The sequence below is a fragment of the Lutra lutra genome, chromosome 8 (assembly GCF_902655055.1).
Source record: "Lutra lutra chromosome 8, mLutLut1.2, whole genome shotgun sequence".
NCBI lineage: Eukaryota > Metazoa > Chordata > Mammalia > Carnivora > Mustelidae > Lutra > Lutra lutra.
In genome coordinates, this window is record NC_062285.1 from 55,259,499 (window position 1) to 55,279,427 (window position 19,929).

The following is a 19,929-nucleotide window of genomic DNA, read 5'->3' on the forward strand; positions in this document are numbered from 1 at the left end:
TAGATGAGGACTGGCTTAGGTAGAATGGTTCCTGAGCAAAGGAGACGTGGCAACTTATGAGGATGTCAAAGATAAATAGATTTACTTCTTAGTTTTGTATTGGGCTATTTCAGTGTCCTTCTATTAGAAGCTAGTTGAGAATTCTAAGTCTTAAGAAGCATCCTAAAAAACACTAGAAGCAACTTAATTCTTTTTGAGATAGAAAGAGATATTTCCTCTTTGCCCTGCCCTGGAAAATTTATATTGATAAAATATGAGGGAAGGAGACTGAACTGATCTCTCCAGTTCTAGAATTCAAGCTTCCTATCTACTTAGAATAATAACTCTCTAGTATTGGGCAAGATCCCTTTTCATAGAGATAGTGACTTTCCACCTTCTAGACTTGGCTCCAGTCTTGGCCTCAATGGTAATTTAGTTTCCCTACTTGTTGAGCTGAATTGACTCCATGGTAAAATGAACCATTAGCCTACAGCAGGCTCTATAACATGATGTTCAGGATTACTGTCGATTAGTGCAGACCAGCAGCTCGAATATACAGACCTACACCTACAACTTAGAGGAAAGGCTGTTTATATAATGTGGAAAATTTTATTCTACCCAAGGGATTATATGGGGGGAATGGGAGAGAACAAAATACAAAGAAAATTATTTAACTCTATTAATGTAATAATAACGACAGCAGTAATGCAACAGCTAACTGAGCTCTTATGTACTGTATAAAAGTGCTTTATAGATACTACTTTATTTAATCCTAGAAATCCCTTGAGGGAGGATATAATATTATTCCTGTTGTACAGATGAGAAAGCGAAGGTTCAGAGAGACTGAGTAACTTGTACAAGGCCACACGATATTTTGTGATGGAGCTATTACACAAACCCAGACTAGCCCTTTTAACTACTAGGCTAAATTGGTTTCTCATTATTCTCCCTATACATGTATGCATATGCTCATCTAGCATGGGGGTGGGGTGGGGAGAGAAAATAAGTCGTTTTTTGGTCAATGGTCTATAGTTGGTCTAATGGTCTATAATGGTCTAAACTATATAGACCATATAGTTTATTACTATAATTGAGCTTGACTTGTACAAAAAGATAAGAATTCTTACTCATCTGAAGGGACCTCTCTGCAACTGCATTAGCCTTAATCTGTAATGGTAATGGCTTTTTATCTGCCTGGGAGTGCTGCTGAGATGTGGCTAACTCTTTCTGAGGTAAACAATCATGTTTGTAGCTTGGCCATGATTTTAAGATGGAAAGAAAATGAATTCTTGACCAGTCAGAAAGGTAGACAGAACTAGGAAATTGGGACCTAAAAATCTTGGCTTCAGCATCCTCCACTCATAGGCCCAAAGAAGCATTGTGGTGTCATCTTTGTGAATTCTAGACTGGGTTACTTCCTGATTGACGCTCCCTTCTTCTCGTTCTTAGTTTTATGCCTGTAAGCTCCCAGATACAAATGGCATCTCTCTTTGTGTAGTGTCATGTAGTAGTGGGGCTTTGGTTATAGTGGCTGCCGTACTGATTGGTAGCAAGAGGAAATATGACTAAGGTGGGATGAGGGTATGGCTAGAAGTTGGTTAATGGTGTCCTGAGATGTGTATTCTGCCTGGTGATTGCTAGCTTGTTTATCCTCTGAAGTTTTGGGCGTACAACTGCATGGAGGATCTTACCCGTTGAATAATAAAATTTTTCTCTACTCAGATCTTGCATCCTCTTCTTTGATTTCATAGCCCTTCCATATGTCTGGTCTTCTTTTTCCCTTGTGTGTTAATGCTGTGGACCTCATTTATCATTAAAAGTGACAATCTGTGGCTAAATAGATACATGGAAATATTTATGTGAAATAATTTGTGATAAAAATATGTGGAAGTACACAAAGGATTGAAAGAGATTGGAGAATCTCTTGGTTGATGTTTATAGTACAAGTATTCTTTGTATATTTTGTCTGACTGTATGTTTTATGGAAAGGCTGCTTAAAATATATATTTCCCTTCTTGATTCTGATTCTGATTCAGAATTTAGCATTCAACATCAGGAAATATCTGACTGAAGTCTTGTCTTTTCTACCTGTGACCAAGTCAAATTCTTGGCTTCAAAGCTGAGAATGCCTTATTGGGCAAGGTCACAGACTACCAAAACAATCACTCTAGGGGTCAGAGATCTCATTTGTTTATTTTGCTGGGTGCCTCTGACACCCATTTAGTTGCATGTGTATGCATGCATGTTTGTGTGTGTGTGAGTGTGTGTGTGTGTGTGTGTGTGTGTGTGTGTGTGTGTGTGTGTCTATCTGTCTCGGGGTGTATGTGTCCTGGCAGGAGTTCTTGTAAAACTAATTGCAGAGAAAAGGTGATTTAAAGCAGCAACCTATGAAACAGAGACTACAAGCTTGATTGCTAAGAGGTTATCAGATAGATAGTAGCAGCTTAATAGGGTGGAAGATTTTTTTTTTAAGGCCTGCATTTTTTTTAATTACAAAAATTTTTAAAGATTTTATTTATTTATTTGACAGAGAGAAAGCACAAGCAGGGGGGAGTGGCAGGCAGAGAAAGAGAGAAGCAGGCTCCCTGCTGAGCAAGGAGCCCACCATGGGGCTTGATCCCAGGACCCTGGGATCAGACCTGAGCCAAAGGCAAGCACTTAACCAACTGAGGCACCCAAGCATCCCAAAGGCCTGCATTTTAATGCTAAGTCTCAGTTACCTCCTTTTTGTGTCCCTGTTCTCAAAATCACTGACCAGGGGGAAAAAATAACAACCAAAAACCAAATAATAAATCTTTTTATTGGCAAGAGTTATTTTAGTCAAGTGAAGAGTTTTCTTTGGAGTTGTCAAGATCTCAGGTGTGGGGTGTAGGTGGACTTTGCTCTAGAAAACCAGAGTGAGGGGCACCTACGTGACTCAGTCAGTTTAGCTGTTTCAGCTCAGGTCATGATCTCAGCGTTCTGACATCAAGCCCCACACGGGGCTCAGTGCAACACTGTTTGGGATTCTCTCCTCCCTCTGCCCCTCTCCCTGCTCATGCTCTCTCTTTCTCTAAAATCAGTCAATCAATCAATCAGTCAATCTTCGGAATACTAGAGTGAACAGATAGTATTACACTTGTAACTTTAGTGAGCATCATTTTTTTATACAGTGACAATCTGTGTACATTAATTTTTTATACTGTATTATGTTCATAACGTCAGACATTTGTCATTTTACTTCAGTTTCGGGTATTTCTTAGAAGAAGAGACTCTAGTCCACTTAGGCTGTATTGGGAGGGGACAGTAAAAGTAGTTACTCTAACATTTTCAGGGGTCTGGGTGTCTGAATTTGTTTTATAAGGCACCATATTAGATTCAACAACTTAGCTATTTCCTCTTCAGCCTTTCCTTTTCTTTCCTTTTAGTTTTTACCTAGCTAAGGCAATGCAAAATGGAAAGGGGAGACTTGTTTCAGCATTCTTTCACTTTATATGCATTTGAAACTACAGCCAGGCAGCCTCCTTATGGAGGCTTGTACTTTCAGTTAGGCACATGTGATTGCTCAGAGGAGAGAGAGTAGTGTGCACATACGTAGCAGCTCTTGGCAGAGCAGTGGTTAAAGGTTTGAACATATTGTACCTTGTTGGCTCTTTCCTTAGTCCTAAGGGAGGCATTTTGCTCCTCCATAGACAGTAATCGGCTTGTCAGAGTCGAATGACTTTTTGTTTTTTCTTTATCTAGTAAAATGCAGTGGGCTCAGCTTTCTGGAAAGCAATTTCTTCCTCCACCGCATGAACAGAAGGTCGTGGATGCTGTCTCTGAAACAAAGGGGAAGTAGTGATAGAAAAATCAGCGGCTCGGGTGTAATTGCATTGGAGCTCTGTCAAAGAGACAACAATTCTTGCTTGGAAGCTGGACTTTCTGCTATGCTGTGCTTTTCTGTCTTAGAATAATAAGCAATGAGTACTCCAGGCTTAATTTTTCAGGCTCTTTTCTGAGCACTCTGTGAGAATAAGCATGCATCAAGCTATTTATTTTTACTTAGTCATTTTCAACTTTTTCTAAGGCTTTATTTTTTGAGAGCCATTATAGTTTGACAGCAAAATGGAGAGGAAGGTGCAGAGGTTGCCCTGCCCCCACAGGTCCATAGCCCCGGCCATTATCAGCATCCCCCACTCGAGTGCTGCCTGCGGTTCCTGTAACTGATGAGCCTGCACTGATGCGCCATCATCACCCAGAGTTTATAGTTATACTATAACTGTAGTTATAGTTCTATAGTATAGAACACCAAGTTCACTCTTGGTGTCGTACCTTTGATGGGTTTGGAAAAATGTATAGTGACATGTATCAATCATTGTATTATCATAGAATATTTTCACTGCCCTAAAAAGCCTCTGTGCAATCTTCTATCCCCTGGCAACCACTGATCTTTGTACTGTCTTTACCATTTTGCCTTTTTCAGAGAGCCATTTAGTTGGAATCATACAGTATGTAGCTGTTTCCGATTGGCATCTTTCACTTAATATGTGTTAGTAATATGCATTTAAGTTTCCTCCATGTTTTTTCTTGGCTTGATACCTCATTTATTTTTAGTGCTGAATAATATTCCATCATCTGGACATACCACAGTTTATTTATCCATTCACCCACTGTAGGATATTCTGGTTGCTTCCAGATTTTGGCAATTATGAGTAAAGCTGCTATAAAAATTCATGTGCAGGTTTTTATGTGGACATAAGTTTTCACTTGCTTTGGATAAATACCAAAGAGCATGATTTCTAGATCATATGGTAAGACTGTGTTTAGTTTTGTAAGAAACTGCCAAACCGTCTTCCAAAGTGGCTGTACCTTTTGCATTTCTACTGGCAATGAATGAGAGTTCCTATTCTTTCACACCCCTGTCAGCATTCGATGTTGTCAGTGATCTGGATGTTGGCCATTTGAATAAGTATGTAGCAGGATGTCACTGTTGTTTTAATTTGTGTTTTCCTAATGACGTGTGATATGGAGCATCTTTTCATATGTATATCTTTATCCATCTATATATCTTTTTTGGTGGGCAGTCTGTTAAGGTCTTTGGCCCATTTTTAAAAATTCATTTATTTATTTGAAAGAGAGAGAGCAAGGGAGCAAGCTCGGGTGGAGGGGGGCCAGAGGGGGAGGATCTCAAGCAGACTCCCTGCTGAGTGGGGAGCCCAACAAGGGGCTTGATTCCATGACGCATGAGATCATGACTTGAGCCAAAATCATGAGTTGGATGCTCAGCCAACTGAGCCACACAAGTACCCCTTTGTCCCATTTTTTTTTTAAGAGTTAATGTTTCTTGAACACTTTTTTTTTTTTTAAGATTTTATTTATTTGACAGAGAGAGACACAGTGAGAGAGGGAACACAAGCACAGGGAGTGAAAGAGGGAGAAGTAGGCTTCCCGCCAAGCAGGGAGCCCAATGTGGGGCTCAAAACCAGGACCCTGGGATCATGACCTGAGCCGAAGGCAGATGCTTAATGACTAAGCCACTCAGGCGCCCCTTTGGCCCATTTTTTAATTGGGTTGTTTGCTTTCTTTTTAATGAGTTTTCGGAGTTTTTTGGATATATATTTTGCTTTATCAGATGTGTCTTTTACAAATATTTTCTCCCAGTCTGTGGCTTGACTTCTCATTCCCTTGATACTTTCACAGAGAGGAGTTTTTAATTTTAACAAGTCTGACATATTATTTCTTTCATGAATTGTGTGACTTTGGTATTGTATCTAAAAAGTTTATCACCAAACCCAAAATTATCTAAGTTTTCTTCTATGTTACCTTCAGGAGTTTTTTGTTTTGTTTTAAGTAAAGGTTCCATACCCAGCATGGAGCCCAACAAGAAGCTTGAACTCACAACCCTGAGATCAAGACCTAAGCTGATATCAGGAGTCTGATGTTTAATAGCAATGCCTGCATGGCTCAGTCTAACTTCTGGGAGTTTTATAGTTTGGCTTTTACATTTATGTCTATGAGCCAGTTTGAGTTAATTTTTGTGGAGAGTGTAAGGTCTGTGTCTAGATTCTTTTTTTTTTTTTTTTTTTTGGTCCTATGAATGTCCAGTTGTCTCAGCACTATTTGTTGAAAAGATTTTCTTTGCTCCATTGTACTGCCTTTGCTCCTTTGTTAAAGATCAGTTGACTATATTTATGGAGGGTCTACTTCTGGGCTCTCCATCCTTTCCATTGATCTTTTTGTCTGTTCTTTCACCAGTACTACATTATCTTGATTATTGTAGCTTTAGAGTGTATCTTGAAGTTAGTGTCAGTCCATCACCGTTGTTCTCTTCTAATATTGTGTTGGGTATTCTGGATCTTTTGCCTCTCCATTTAAGCTTTTTTTTTTTTTTTTTTTTAATTTTATTTATTTATTTGACAGACAGATCACAAGTAGGCAGAGAGGCAGGCAGAGAGAAAGAGGAGGAAGCAGGTTCCCCACTGAGCAGAGAGCCCAGTGCAGGGCTCGATCCCAGAACCCTGAGATCATGACTGAAGCCGAAGGCAGAGGCTTTAACCCACTGAGCCACCCAGGCGCATCTCCATTTAAGCTTTAAAATCAGTTTGTCTGTTGACATCCACAGAATAATTCACTGGGATTTTCATTGGGAGTGCATTGAATCCGTAGATCAAGTTGGGTAGAACTGACATCTTGACGATATTGAGTATTCCTATCCATGAACATGGAATATCTTGCCATTTATTTAGATTTTCTGTGATTTCATTCATCAGAGTTTTGTAATTTTCCTCAGAGGGATCTTATACATATTTTGTTAGATTTATACCTAACTATTTCAGTTTTGGGGTTGCTAATGTAGATGGCATTATGTTTTTAATGTCAAATTTTACTTGTTCATTGATGGTATATTTAAAAAAAAAAAAAAAAGTTGAGGGTGCCTGGGTGGCTCAGTCAGTTAAGCCACTGCCTTAGGTTTGGGGCATGATCTCAGGATTCTGGGATTGAGCCCCACGTCTGGCTCCCCACTCAGCAGGGAGTCTGCTGCTTCCTTTCCCTCTGCCCATCCCCCTGCTCTCTCTCTCTCAAAAAAAAAAAAAAAAAAAGTTGAGGGCACCTGGGTGACTCAATCATTTGGGTGTCTCACTCTTGATTTTGGCTCAGGTCATAATCTCAGGGTCATGGGATTGAGCCCAATGTTGGGCTCCATGCTCAGTGGGGAGTTTGCTTGGGATTCTTTCCCTCTCTTTCTCCCTCTCCTCCTCTCCCCACTCATGCTTGCTTTCTTTTTTCTCTCTCTTTTAAAATAAATAAATCTTGGGTGGTTCAGTTGACTGAGCGTCTGCCTTCAGCTCAGGTCATGATCCCAGGGCTCTGGAATCCAGCCCTGGGATTGCGCTCCCTGCTCAGTAGGGAGCCTGCTTCTCCCTCTGCCTCCTGCTCACCCTGCCTGCCACTCTCCCTGCTTGTGCTCTCTCTCTCTCTCTCTCCATCAAATAAATAAATAAAAATCTTATTTAAAAGAAAGAATTTAAAATAAATTTAAAAAAGCAGTTGACTTTTGTATATTAATCTTGTATCCTGCAACTTTACTATAATCACTTATTAATTATAGGAATTTTTGTTGATTCTTTTGGATTTTCTACATAGATGATTATGCCATCTGCCAACAAAGATAGTCTTATTTCTTCCTTCCCAATCTGCATACCTTTTACTTCCTTTTCTTGTCTTACTGCATTAGCTAGGACATCCAGTACAATGTTGAAAAATAGTAAGAAGAAACATCCTTCCCTTGTACCTGATCTTAGTGAGAAAGCTTCAAGTTTCTCAACGTTAAGTATGATGTTAGCTGTACATTTTTTTTAGAGATGTTCTTTTATCAAGTTGAGGAAGTTCTTCTCTCTTCTTAGTTTGCTGAGGGTTTTTATCATTGTGTAGGGTTTTACCAAATATTTTTTCTGCATCCACTCATATGATCATGTGATTTTTCTTCTTTAGCCTGCTGATGTGATAGATTACATTAATTAATTTTTGAATGTTGAACCATCCTTGCATACTTGGGATAAATCTTACTTGGTTGTGATGTGTAATTCTTTTCATACATTCTTGGGTTTTATTATCTTGTTTAGGATTTTTTTGTTGCTTAGGATTTTTTTTAAAGATTTATTTATTTATCAGGGTGCCTGGGTGGCTTAGTCGTTAAGCATCTGCCTTCAGCTCAGGTCATGATCCCAGGGTCCTGGGATCGAGCCCTGCATCAGGTTCCTTGCTCGGCAAGAAGCCTGCTTCTCCCTCTCTCTCTGCTGCTCCCCTGCTTGTCTTCCCTCTCTCACTGTGTCTCTCTCTGTCAAATAAATAAATAAAATCTTAAAAAAAAGAAAAGATTTATTTAGAGCATGCATGTGCATGCATGAGTTGGGGTAGCACGCTTCAGGAGAGGAGAGAGAATCCTTAAGCAGATTCCCCTCTGAGTGTAGAGCAAGTATGGGCCTAATTCCAGGATCCTGAGATCATGACCTGCTAATGTTGAGGATTTTTGAATTCATGTTCATGAGTGACATTGGTTTATGGTTTCTTTTCTTTTTCTCTTTTTTTTAAAGATTTAATTTTTTAAAAAGATTTTATTTATTTATTTATTTGAGAGTGCTCAAGCAGGGGGAGGAACAGAGGGAAAGGGGTGAGCAGACTCTGTGCTGAACGCAGAACCTGATGTGAGGCTCAATCCCCGGACCCTGAAATCATGACCTGAGCCAAAATCAAGAGTCACACTTGACCAGTTGAGCCACCCAGGTGCCTCTGACCCCTTTATTATTATGTAATGCTCCTTTTTATTCTTGTTAATGTTCCTGGCCAGAAGTCTGAAATCAAGGTGTGAGCAGAGTCATAATCTCTCTGGAGGCACTCATGAGAATCCTTTCCTTGCCTCTTCCAGCTTTTGGTGGCTGCTGGCATTTGGGGGGTTATGGCCACATCACTCCAGTCTCTACTTTTGTCTTAACGTCACCTTCTCCTCTTTGTGTGTATCTCCCTTTGCCTTTCTCTTACAAGGAAGTCTGTAATGGCATTGAGGGCCTAGGTACATCATCCAGGATAACCTCTTCATATCAAAATCCTCAGTTTAATCATCATATAGGTAACGTGGGATCTAGGAATTAGGACATATCTTTGGACATATCTTTGGGAGATGTTAGGGGTTGAATTGTATCCCCTAAAATTCACATGTTGAAGTGCTAACCCCAAATATCTTAGAATGTGACCTTATTTGGAAATAGGATTGTTGTAGATACAATTAGTTAATATGAGATCATATTAGAGTAAGTTGGACCCATGATCCAGTATAACTGGTGTCATTATAAATGGAGGAAATTGGAAACAGATGTGCAGCCAGGGAGGACACCATGTAAAGATTGGAGTTATGCTACCACAAACCAAGGACACCAGAGATTGCTAGCAAACCATCAGAAGCTAGGAGGTGAGCATGGAACAGATTTTCCCTCACATCTTCAGAAGGAACCAGCTGTGCTGACACCTTGATTTCAGACTTCTGACCTGTAGAATTGTGAGACAATAAATTTGTTGTTTTAGGGCAGCTCCAGCAAACTAAAATGGGAACCATTATCAGCCTACCACACTATAGTTGAAATCTGTTATTTGCTATAGTGAGTTGTTACCAAGAAGTGAGGACGAGGAGTACCAGAGTCTTCATTTATCCCTGACATCCATCAGTATGCTTTATGGCCTTTTTATTTATCCTTTTTCTCCTCTTTTCCCTTAACAGATGGGGCTGTTGTAATGTGATATGAAGGTTAATAGGATCCCATTAGCACCTTCTGGTTTGTCTACATTCTTATATAATAGGATGGGAGGTTCTATATAATTGAAATAATTTGTTATCATTTTAGACCAGAATCAAAAATTGAATATGGATTTTCACAAATGTCTAGTGAGAGATCTGGTGCACACAAACGATCTGTGGTAAGAATAAAAAAGTCAAGACATTTCCCTTTGTGTATTTTGCCAGGTATCTCTAACCTTGAGTAAGATTGGGGACAGGTTTCCAAAATTAGCCCATGAATAATTTTCTCAGTTCAGTCAGACTCCTGTTAGCTTTTGTGGGTTCAATTTAATAAAAAAAATACTTGGATATCTGCAGTGTGCTACTCACCATGCTAGATACTAGTGACAGAAAGATGTATCAAAGTATTCACTGTCTCATAAGGGAGTCAGACACATAAAAATGTAATTACATTATAGTATGATAAATGTAATAATATAAGTATTTGCAAGTTCAGAGAGCTCTGGTAGACATCAGGGAAGGTTTCCTGGAAGAGGTGATTTTTTAACTGGTTTAGAAAAAGATAAAAAAAGAAATTACCAAAAAATTTTTTTTGCCAGACAGAGAAGATAGAGATGAACGTTAGACGAATATCCCAAACATAAGAGACATAAGAAAACACAAAAGAATGAAACAGCATGATGTGTTCAGAGAAACTGCAGGTAGCTTGATATTGACGGAGCACAGATTGTGATGAGGCTGGGAAGGTTAGCAGGGGCAGTTTCCCCAGCACCTGATGTTGCTGCTGTAGTGGATAACTATAATAGTCTCGAAGCGTGTGGATAAGTGTGACTGTTAGGCAGCATAGGTTCCATTTTGCCCCTCCCTGCCTGCATTCTTTTTTTTTTTTTTTTTAAGATTTTATTTATTTATTTGACAGAGAGATCACAAGCAGGCAGAGAAGCAGGCAGAGGAGAGGGGGAAGCAGGCTCCCCCCGAACAGAGAGCCCGATGCGGGGCTCGATCCCAGGACCCTGAGACCATGACCTGAGCCTAAGGCAGCAGCTTAACCACGGAGCCACCCAGGTGCCCCCTGCATTCTTTTAATGTAGACCACTATTCATTGGCCAGCATTCCAAAAAATACCTTGTATGGGGAAAAAAAAAATCCAACATATAAGGAGTTTCCTATTTGCTTGGTTTTATTTCAAAGCTTTCCAAGTTATACACAAGGAAAATAAGCTGAATGTATCAGTAAGTCAGGGTTAAGGCTTTCTTTCTGCATCAAATTAAGGAGGCAAGGCAGAATCAGTGCATTTCACAAGTTCCTGGCTTATTCAAGAGATTTGCCAAACCATTTGAATCTTTGTCTATTTCTTTACTAGCCTGTAACCTTTTCTGTAGTCATTAAAGCTCTGGACAGTTAAACTTTGATAGTTTGTTTGAAACAAAAACACATTGCTGTATTTTGGAATTATTTTTGAATGGGCGAGTGCAATCTTTTAAGCTTGCCTCAGCCATTGAAACACTCAAAGTTTTGAAGACTGAGGTATCTACATTTCTTTCTCCTTCCCTTTCTCTTCTACCTTTGTCCTTTCCTCCTTTCCTCTCTTACTCTCTCTCTTTTTCTCTGTCCCACTTTCTCTCTTTCAGGTTCAGTTTTTCTTTTGACTGAACTGTTAGAGTACCACGTTGTATTTAAGTCCTTAAAGGAGCAGAATTTTTAGCTATTGTAGTCTCTGTAGTGTGATTCATAGTACATTGCTCTGCTGAGCTTATTGTAAGCATTCAGAATCTCCTGTATTATTACCAAGAAGTGTTTAGAGTATTCTTTTTGCATAATGAAATTTTCATCAGCCCAAGAGAAAACAGAAATGTAGTAAATTATCCCAGCTTTGATGGTTAAGAGCCACACTGTTCACACTGTATGTTTGTCTTTCCCACCCATGTGTAAGATCCAGGCACAACAACACTAACTGTGTGGCAGAATAGATGTGATGTCTTATTCAAAATAGAAGTGACGTCTTATTCAAGGGCTCTGTACCTTATAATATCCTGATAAGAATTTGGGAAGAGAGATGAGATTGAAAAACACAAATGTGTGATGTCCAAAAGAACTTATAGGACTGTGTGATAATCATTTTGACCCAGAAAGCTTTCCTTGCTTTGTTAAGAACTAAAGTTATTCCTTTGGGAAGTTTAATAGTACCCCAGCTAAGCAGATACGTTTGAGAAGTAGAATACTATAAGATCTACCATTAGGCAGGAGCTATGGAGAAAGCAATTAGCTGTGTTAAATGACACAGTTCCAACCCCTGCTGAATTGCTGCTGGGATTTCTCTGCTCCTAGGCACTGGTCCTTTAAAGTTTGTTGAGCATAAGGGGCACCTGGATGGCTCTGTTGATTAAGGTTGATTAGGTGGTTAAGCATCCGACTCTGGATCTCAGCTCAGTTCTTGATCTCCGGGTTGTGAATTCAGCCCCCACATTGAAAAAAAAAAAGTTGAACATTTAATCCATCCAAGTAAGTCACCACTATCTAAAGAAAGGTAATGGGTCTGTTGTTGTTCATGCTTAAGCACAGTTCCCAAGAGTGCCCTGGAGTTTAATGCACAGCCAGCCATTATGTATTTGAGGGAGAAACAGGAATAAAAGAAGATGTGGGTAAACCTAAACCTCCATATGTTACTGAAGAGGATCTTTAACTGCCTTGGGTTCAAGAGCAGCATGACAAGGTGCCTCTCTCTTACCATTTTGTCCTTCCCTAAAGCCGGAACAAATGTATAGCCATTGTTTGTAAGAACCCTGTGGCAATAGGTGATGATGAGATGAAGTAATTTATTGGTATACTATGCGAAAGTGAATATGGAGTTCTGCATTAAGGTACAGCTGATAAATATTCATGAAGATGTGGAATGAGATATTGTCTTCCTTGTTCCATTTTCAAGTTCCTTAACAGAAAATGAGGAAGAATCTATATATCCTGAAATTCATCATATATTTGTTAGAAATGGTTTCAGCTGCAGCTACTTCCTGTAGCTTAAAACTTTGTGAACACTTGTAACGTAAGAAGTCGAGAATTAAGACTGTTTGAGCAGCTAAACAAGGTTATTGAGGACCTGGGTTCTTTGTGCCTTTCAGCTCCACCATTTTTAGCATTTACCTTTTAGTCTCGAGTTTGTTGCCTCACAGTCAAGGATGAGCAAGGAAAGAAAAGAAGTAGCACCAGGAAATTTCCTCTTTTAGTGTCCTCTTTATAAGGAAACAAAAGTGTTCCCAGAAGTTCAGTCTTTTATCCCAGCCCCTAGTGGATTTCTGTGGCCTAAACTGTGTGACAGCTTTAATCCTACCTGCATGGGAGGCTGAGGAAGTGAGTATCTGGCTTTTCTGCATTTATAGTGAGAAGCAAACAAGGGAAAAAGGTTAGGAATGGGGGGATTGGGTTAAGAAACCAATAGTGTCTTCCTCAAACCTATTACCTCTTCCCTGTCTCTGCTCCACTGCCACCCCCTTTCACCAGACAGTCCAGTATGTAAGGCATTAATTGACAGTGGTCTTTTCAGGATCTCAGAGTCTAATAAGCCATACAGATTTCCAGTTTTAAAGTCCTTGGATCCAGACCCAGCCCAGGGCAGGGGGGACGTGGCTGGCGTCACCCCGGCCTCTGTTGACTCCCTGTTTCTTCCCAGGCCCCTGGTCCCCGCAGGCGTGTCCGCAGCGCCGCGAGGGTTTCTTAAGATGTCCGCCGGAGTGTTAACCGTTGAATAAAGTGTGATTATTCTGGAAGCCTAGCTGGGGTCGCGTCCTTTCAGATTAGGCACTGGTCTGGTGGCTGAAGGGCTGAAGTTTTTGAATTCGCCCTCTTGGAGAGATGTCTGTGATGCCTAGGTAATGGCTCCTGCCACTTGAACCTGCAGGCTGTGACGAGAAGAGCCACATTGTTTCTTTCTGGCTACTATGGTGTTAACACAGAGGATTATCTCCTTCTGGTGTTGGGCAGATCCTAGGAACTTTCATCTAACCTTCCTGCATTAACCTGTGTGAGCAGCAGCTGTCAACTTACTGGAAAAATGAAACTGCCCGGGAATTTTGAAATGCTTAAATATTTTTAGATCAATGAGACTTCTTTAACAAAAATACTTGTTTTTATCAAAAAGATTCTAATAAAACATTTAAAGCAAAAAATAAATAAATAAATAAAGTCCTTGGATCCAGAATTTAATTATGGCCTTACTGGAAAAAGTCACAGGGAATATTATTGAAAGGAAAGGGATTCAGGGAAGGTGGCAGAGTAGGAAGCACCAGGAATTGGTCTCCCCTCCTAGACAACAGTTACACTGGCAGAATCTGTCTGATAGAAGTATTCGGGAATTCTAGAGTCTGTTAAAGGCTTATAACTTATAGGGGGGAAGGATTAGAAGGTAAACTGTGGTTAATTTTAATCAGTTTCTGTGCTCAGCACAGTAGTAGCTATTCTCCCCCACCCCCAGGCAGGAGCCAGGCAGCTGTGCATGTGTTCTTGGAGCAGCTTATACATAGCATATAGGAGCTAGAATGGTCAGAAAGAACCCTGTCTTCCAGATATCAAATTGCTGCTCTGATTATTCATTGGTGCTTCTGATGTCACAAGTGTAGACAGAGAGGTAGGTAGCCATTTTTATTGCACCTCCCTTCATTGTTGCAAGCGCCTCTCCATCTGGCTGAAGTGATTTCCAAGGGGTTTAAAAGGCCTGCACCGCTCCTGCCCACTTTATTCTTCACTTTTCCCCCTTTTGGGAGCCAGACATTACAGACTAAGGCCCTCAGAAACAATTGCATATATAAGAAAATTAGAAAGTGAGTGTGTGAGTCCAGGGAAAGGCTCAGAAAAGACCTAAGAAGATAGTAAGTTTATGCCTCAGTCTGATCCTCAGCACAGAGACACCGTACATCAATCAAAAACACTGAAACAGGGGCACCTGGGTGGCTCAGTGGGTTAAAGCCTCTGCTTTCGGCTCAGGTCATGATCCCAGCATCCTGGGATCGAGCCCCGCATCGGGCTCTCTGCTCAGCAGGGAGCCTGCTTCCTTCTCTCTCTCTGCCTGCCTCTCTGTCTACTCGTGATCTCTCTCTGTCAAATAAATAAATAAAATCTTAAAAAAAAAAAAAACACTGAAACAATAATAAAAATCATCAAGGCTTGGGGAAGGGGTAGAATCTGATTTCCAGAGTTACTACTTTATTAAATAGCTTCAAATGCCCAGTTTTGGGGGCACTTGGTTGGCTCAGTCAGTGGAGCATGCAACTTGATCTCAAGGTTTTAAGTTTGATCCCCATGTTGAGTATAGAGATTACTTAAAAATAAAATCTTAGGGGGCGTCTGGGTGGCTCAGTGGGTTAAAGCCTCTGCTTTCAGCTCAGGTCATGATCCCAGGGTCCTGGGATCGAGCCCCACATCAGGCTCTCTGCTCTGCAGCGAACCTGCTTCCCTTCCTCTCTCTCTGCCTGCCTCTCTGCCTACTTGTGATCTCTGTCTGTCAAATAAATAATAAATAAAATCTTAAAAAATAATAATGAAATCTTAGAGGCACCTGGGTGGCTCAGTCAGTTAAGTGTCTGTCTTCAGCTTGGGTTGTGGTCCTGGGATCCTGGGATTGAACCCTATGTCTGGCTTCCTGCTCAGCTGGAAGCTTCTCCCTTTCCCTCTGCCTGCCATGCCCCCTGCTTGTATTCTCTTTCTCTCTCTCTCTCTCAAATAAATAAAATATTCGAAACAAATAAAAAATAAAATCTTAAATAAATAATTCCCAGTGTTGAAGGAAAAAATAAATTAACTGAAACTCCCTGAAAAAGACCTGATAGCAGATCTACTAGACAAAAACTTTAAAACAACTGTCTTAAAGATATTCAGAGAACTAAGGGAAGTGTAGCCAAAGTTAAGAAAACAGTGTGTGAATAAAATGGAAATATCAACAAGGAGATAGAAAATCTAAAAAGAAACCAAAAGGAAATTCTGGAACTAAAAAGTACAATAACTGAAATGAAAAATTTAGTAGAGGGATTTGAAGGTAGATCTGAGCAAGCAGAAGAAAGAATCTGCAAACTTGAAGATAGGATAATGAACGTTACCAAGTGTGAGGAACAGAAAGTAAGAAGATTGAAGAAAAGCAAACAGACCTAGAGGACCTATATGATACAATGAAGTGGACCAACATACACATTGTGGTAGCCCCAGAAGAAAAGAGAGAGAGAGGAGTAGGGGGAATATTTGAGCAAATAATGGGTGAACACCTTCTGAATCTGACGAAAGACATGACTTAGAAACATGCAAGACACTCAACAAACTGCAGGTAAGATGAACTCAAAGGGACTCAGACCAAGACACATTATAAATAAACTTTGAGAAGACAAAGATAGAGAGAATCTTGAGAACAGCAAAAAGGAAGTGAAAAGGAAGTGAATTATCACATACAAATGATCCTCCATAATATTATCAGATTTCTTTTTTTTTTTTTTAAGATTTTATTTTTTTATTTGAAAAAGAGCACAAGCAGAGGGAGGAACAGAGGGAGAGGGAGAAACAGACTTCCTGCAGAGCGGGAGTCCAGTACAGGGCTCGATCCCAGAACTCCAGGATCATGACCTGAACTGAAGGCAGATGCTTAACAACTGAGCCACCCAGGTGCCCCTATTATCAGATTTCTGATGAGAAACTTTGGAAGTCAGAAGACAGTGGGATGATATATGTGAAGTGCTAAAGGAAAACAACTGCCAATCAAAAATTCTATATCCAGCAAAACTGCCCTTCAAAAGTGAGGGAGGGGTGCCTGGCTGGCCCAATAACTGAAATGCATGGCTCTTGAACTTGTGGTTGTGAGTTCGAACCCCACATTAGGTGTAGAGATTACTTAAAAATAAAATCTTTAAAAAAAAAAAAAAAGTGAGAGAGAGGGACGCATGGGTGGCCCAGTGGGTTAAAACCTCTGCCTTCAGCTCAGGTCATGGTCCCAGGTTCCTGGGATCGAGCCCCGCATCGGGCTCTCTGCTCAGCGGGAAGCCTGCTTCCTCCTCTCTCTCTCTCACTCTCTCTCTGCCTGCCTCTCTGCCTACTTGAGATCTCTGTCAAATAAATAAAATCTTCAAAAAATTTTATTTTAAAAATTTTAAAAAATTAAAAAATTTTTAAAAGTGAGAGAGAAATTACAATATTCCCAGATAAATGGAGACTGAGAGAGTTCATGACCATTAGACCTACCCCAAAAGAAATGCTTGAGGGAGTTCTGAAAGGTGAAAGGATTCTAGTCAGTATCCCAAATTACAGAAAATCCATTTACAATTGCAGCAAAAAGAATAAAAAACTTGGGAATTAAGGAGGTGAAAGACTTAGTGAAAACTGCAAAAGAGTGCTGAAAGAATTTAAAGAAGATGTAAATAAATGGGAACACATCCTAGGGCGACTGAGTGGCTCAGTCGGTTAAGCATTTGCCTTTGGCTCAGGTCATGATCCCAGGGTGCTGGGATCTAGCCCGATGTTGGGCTCTCTGCTCGATGGGGAGCCTCCTTCTCCCTCTCCCTTTGTCTGCCACTCCCCCTGCTTGTTCTCTTGCTCTCTCTCTCAAACAAATAAATAAAATCTTAAAAAAAAAAAAAAAAAAGTGGAAACACATCCCATGTCATGGATTGGGAGATTTAATATTATTAAAATATCAGTACTACCCAAAGCAATAAGGTTCAATGCAGTGTTTATCAAAATCCCAATAACATTTTTTATTAGTAGAAAACCCATCCTAAAATTCGTATATAATCTCAAGGGACCCTGAATAGCCAAAGCAATCTTGAAAAAGAACAGAATTGGAGGACTCACACTTCCTGATTTCAAAACTTAGTACAAAGCTACAGTAATCAAGGGGTGCCTGGGTGATTCAGTGGGTTAAGCCTCTGCCTTTGGCTCAGGTCATGATCTCAGGGTCTTGGGATCGAGCCCCACATTGGGCTCCCTGCCTCTCTGCCTACTTATGATCTCTTCTCTCTCTCTGTCAAATAAATAAATAAAATCTTTAAAAAGAAAAAAAAAGCTACAGGGGTGCCTGGGTGGCTCAGTGGGTTAAGCCTCTGCCTTCGGCTCAAGTCATGATCCCAGGGTCCTGGGATCGAGCCCTGCATCGGGCTTTCTGCTCTGCAGGGAGCCTGCCTCCACCTCTCTCTCTGCCTGCCTCTCTGCCTGCTTGTGATCTCTGTCTGTCAAATGGATAAATAAAATCTTTAAAAAAAGAAAAAAGAAAAAAAAGCTATAGTAATCTAAACACTGTGGTATTGGCATAAAAACAGACATATAGGCCATTGGAATTGAATAGAGATACCAAAAATAATTCCTCACATATACAGCCAAATGATTTTTGAGGAGGGTGTCAGGACCATTCAGTGGAGAAAGAACAGCCTTTTCAAGAAATGGTGTTGGGAAAACTGGATCTCCACATGCAAAAGAATAAACTTGGACCCCTCCCTAACACCATATATAAAATTTAACTCAAAATGGATCAGGGACCTAAATGTAAGACCTAAAACAGTAAACTCTTAGAAGAAAACATAGGACAAAAGTTTCATGATACTGGGTTTGGCAATGATTTCTTGGAAAAGAAAAAAATAGACACATAGAATTTCATTAAAATTTAAAAATTTTTGTGCATTTAAAGACACTGTCAAGGGTGCCTGGCTGGCTCAGTTGGTAGATCATGTGACTCTTGCTCTGTTATTATGATCAAGAGTTGAGTCTTGATCTCTCATGATCAAGAGAGGGGCTCATGAGTTTGAACCCCGTGTTGGGCATGGAGCCTACTTAAAAAATAATGATAATAATAAAAATTTTTTTTAAAAGACACTGTCAGAGGTGGGTAGGTGGATGGGTTAAATAGTTCATGGGGATTAAGGAGGGCACTTGTGGTGAGCACGGGGTGTTGTGGGGAAGTATTTAATTGTTATGTTGTACACCTGAAACTAATATTACACTCTATGTTACCTAACTGGAATTTGAGTAAGAACTTAAAACACGCAAATTACATACAAATAAAAAATAAATGACATATCTTTTTTTTTTTAATGACATATCTTTAAAAAAAAAGACACCATCCACAGTATAAAAAGACAACCCACACAATAGGAGAAAACATTTATAAATCCTATATCTGATAAGGGATTAATACCCAGAATATATAGAGAGCTCTGAAACTCAAGAGCAAAACAACTTGATTGAAAAACAAGTAAAGGACTTAAATAGACATTTCTACTAAAAAGATATACAGATGGCTAATGAGCACATGAAAAGATGCTAAACATTACTAATCATTAGGGAAATGCAAACCAAAACTACAGTGAAATACCATTTTACCCCCATTAAGATGGCTACTTTAAAACAGAAAAGAACAAGTGTTGACAAAGATGTGGAGAAATCGGAACCCTTGTGCACTATTGATGGGAATATAAAATGGTGTAGCCAATGTGGAAAACAGTATAGTGATTACTTAACAAATTAAAAATAGAATTACCATATGTTCCAGCAATTCTACTTCTAGGTATATACCCAAAAGAATTGAAGAGATTCAATTGGAGAGATTTTTTTTTTAAGATTTTATTTATTTGACAGAGATCATAAGTAGGCAGAGAGACTTGCAGAGAGTGAGGAGGAAGCAGGCTCCCCACTGAGCAGAGAGCCTGATGTGGGGCTCGATCCCAGGACCCTGAGATCATGACCTGAGCTGAAGGCAGAGGCTTTAACCCACTGAGCCACCCAGGCGCCCCTACACCCATATTTGTAGCAGCATTATTCACAATAGCTAAAATGTGGAAACAACCCAAATGTCCATCATTGACTGATGAATAGATAAACAGAATGTGGTATATACATACAATGGGATATTATTTAGCCTTAGAAAGGGCGGAAATATACTGCAGTATACTACAACACGAATGAACTTTGAAGACCTGCTAAGTGAAGTAAGTCACAAAAAGACAAATCCTCCACTTATATGAGGTACTTAGTGTAGTCAACATCATAAAGACAGAAAGCATCATGGTGGTTAACAGGGGCTGGGGAAAGGGGCAATGGGAAGTTATTGTTTAGTAGGTTTAGAGTTTAGTTTTACAAGATGAAAAGAGTTACAGGGATGGATGGTAGTGATGGTTGCACGACAGTGTGAGTGTGTTTAATACCACTGAACTGTACACTTACAAATGGTTATAGTGGTA

The 19,929-nt window shown here is 39.9% G+C and overlaps 1 protein-coding gene across 9 annotated transcripts in view; it reads left to right on the top strand.

Moving 5' to 3' along the window:
- LOC125106028 (cyclic AMP-dependent transcription factor ATF-7) overlaps positions 1 to 19,929 on the top strand; it is a 97,040-nt gene that overhangs the window by 32,527 nt on the left and 44,584 nt on the right. Inside the window, exon 1 of one of the 9 annotated variants that reach the window (XM_047739469.1) lies at positions 13,058 to 13,078. The exons of the other annotated variants lie outside the window; for them this stretch is intronic. The gene's annotated coding sequence lies outside the window, so the exon portion shown is untranslated. Of the gene's footprint in view, positions 1 to 13,057; positions 13,079 to 19,929 lie in introns of those variants that run through there. 9 annotated transcript variants of the gene reach the window in all.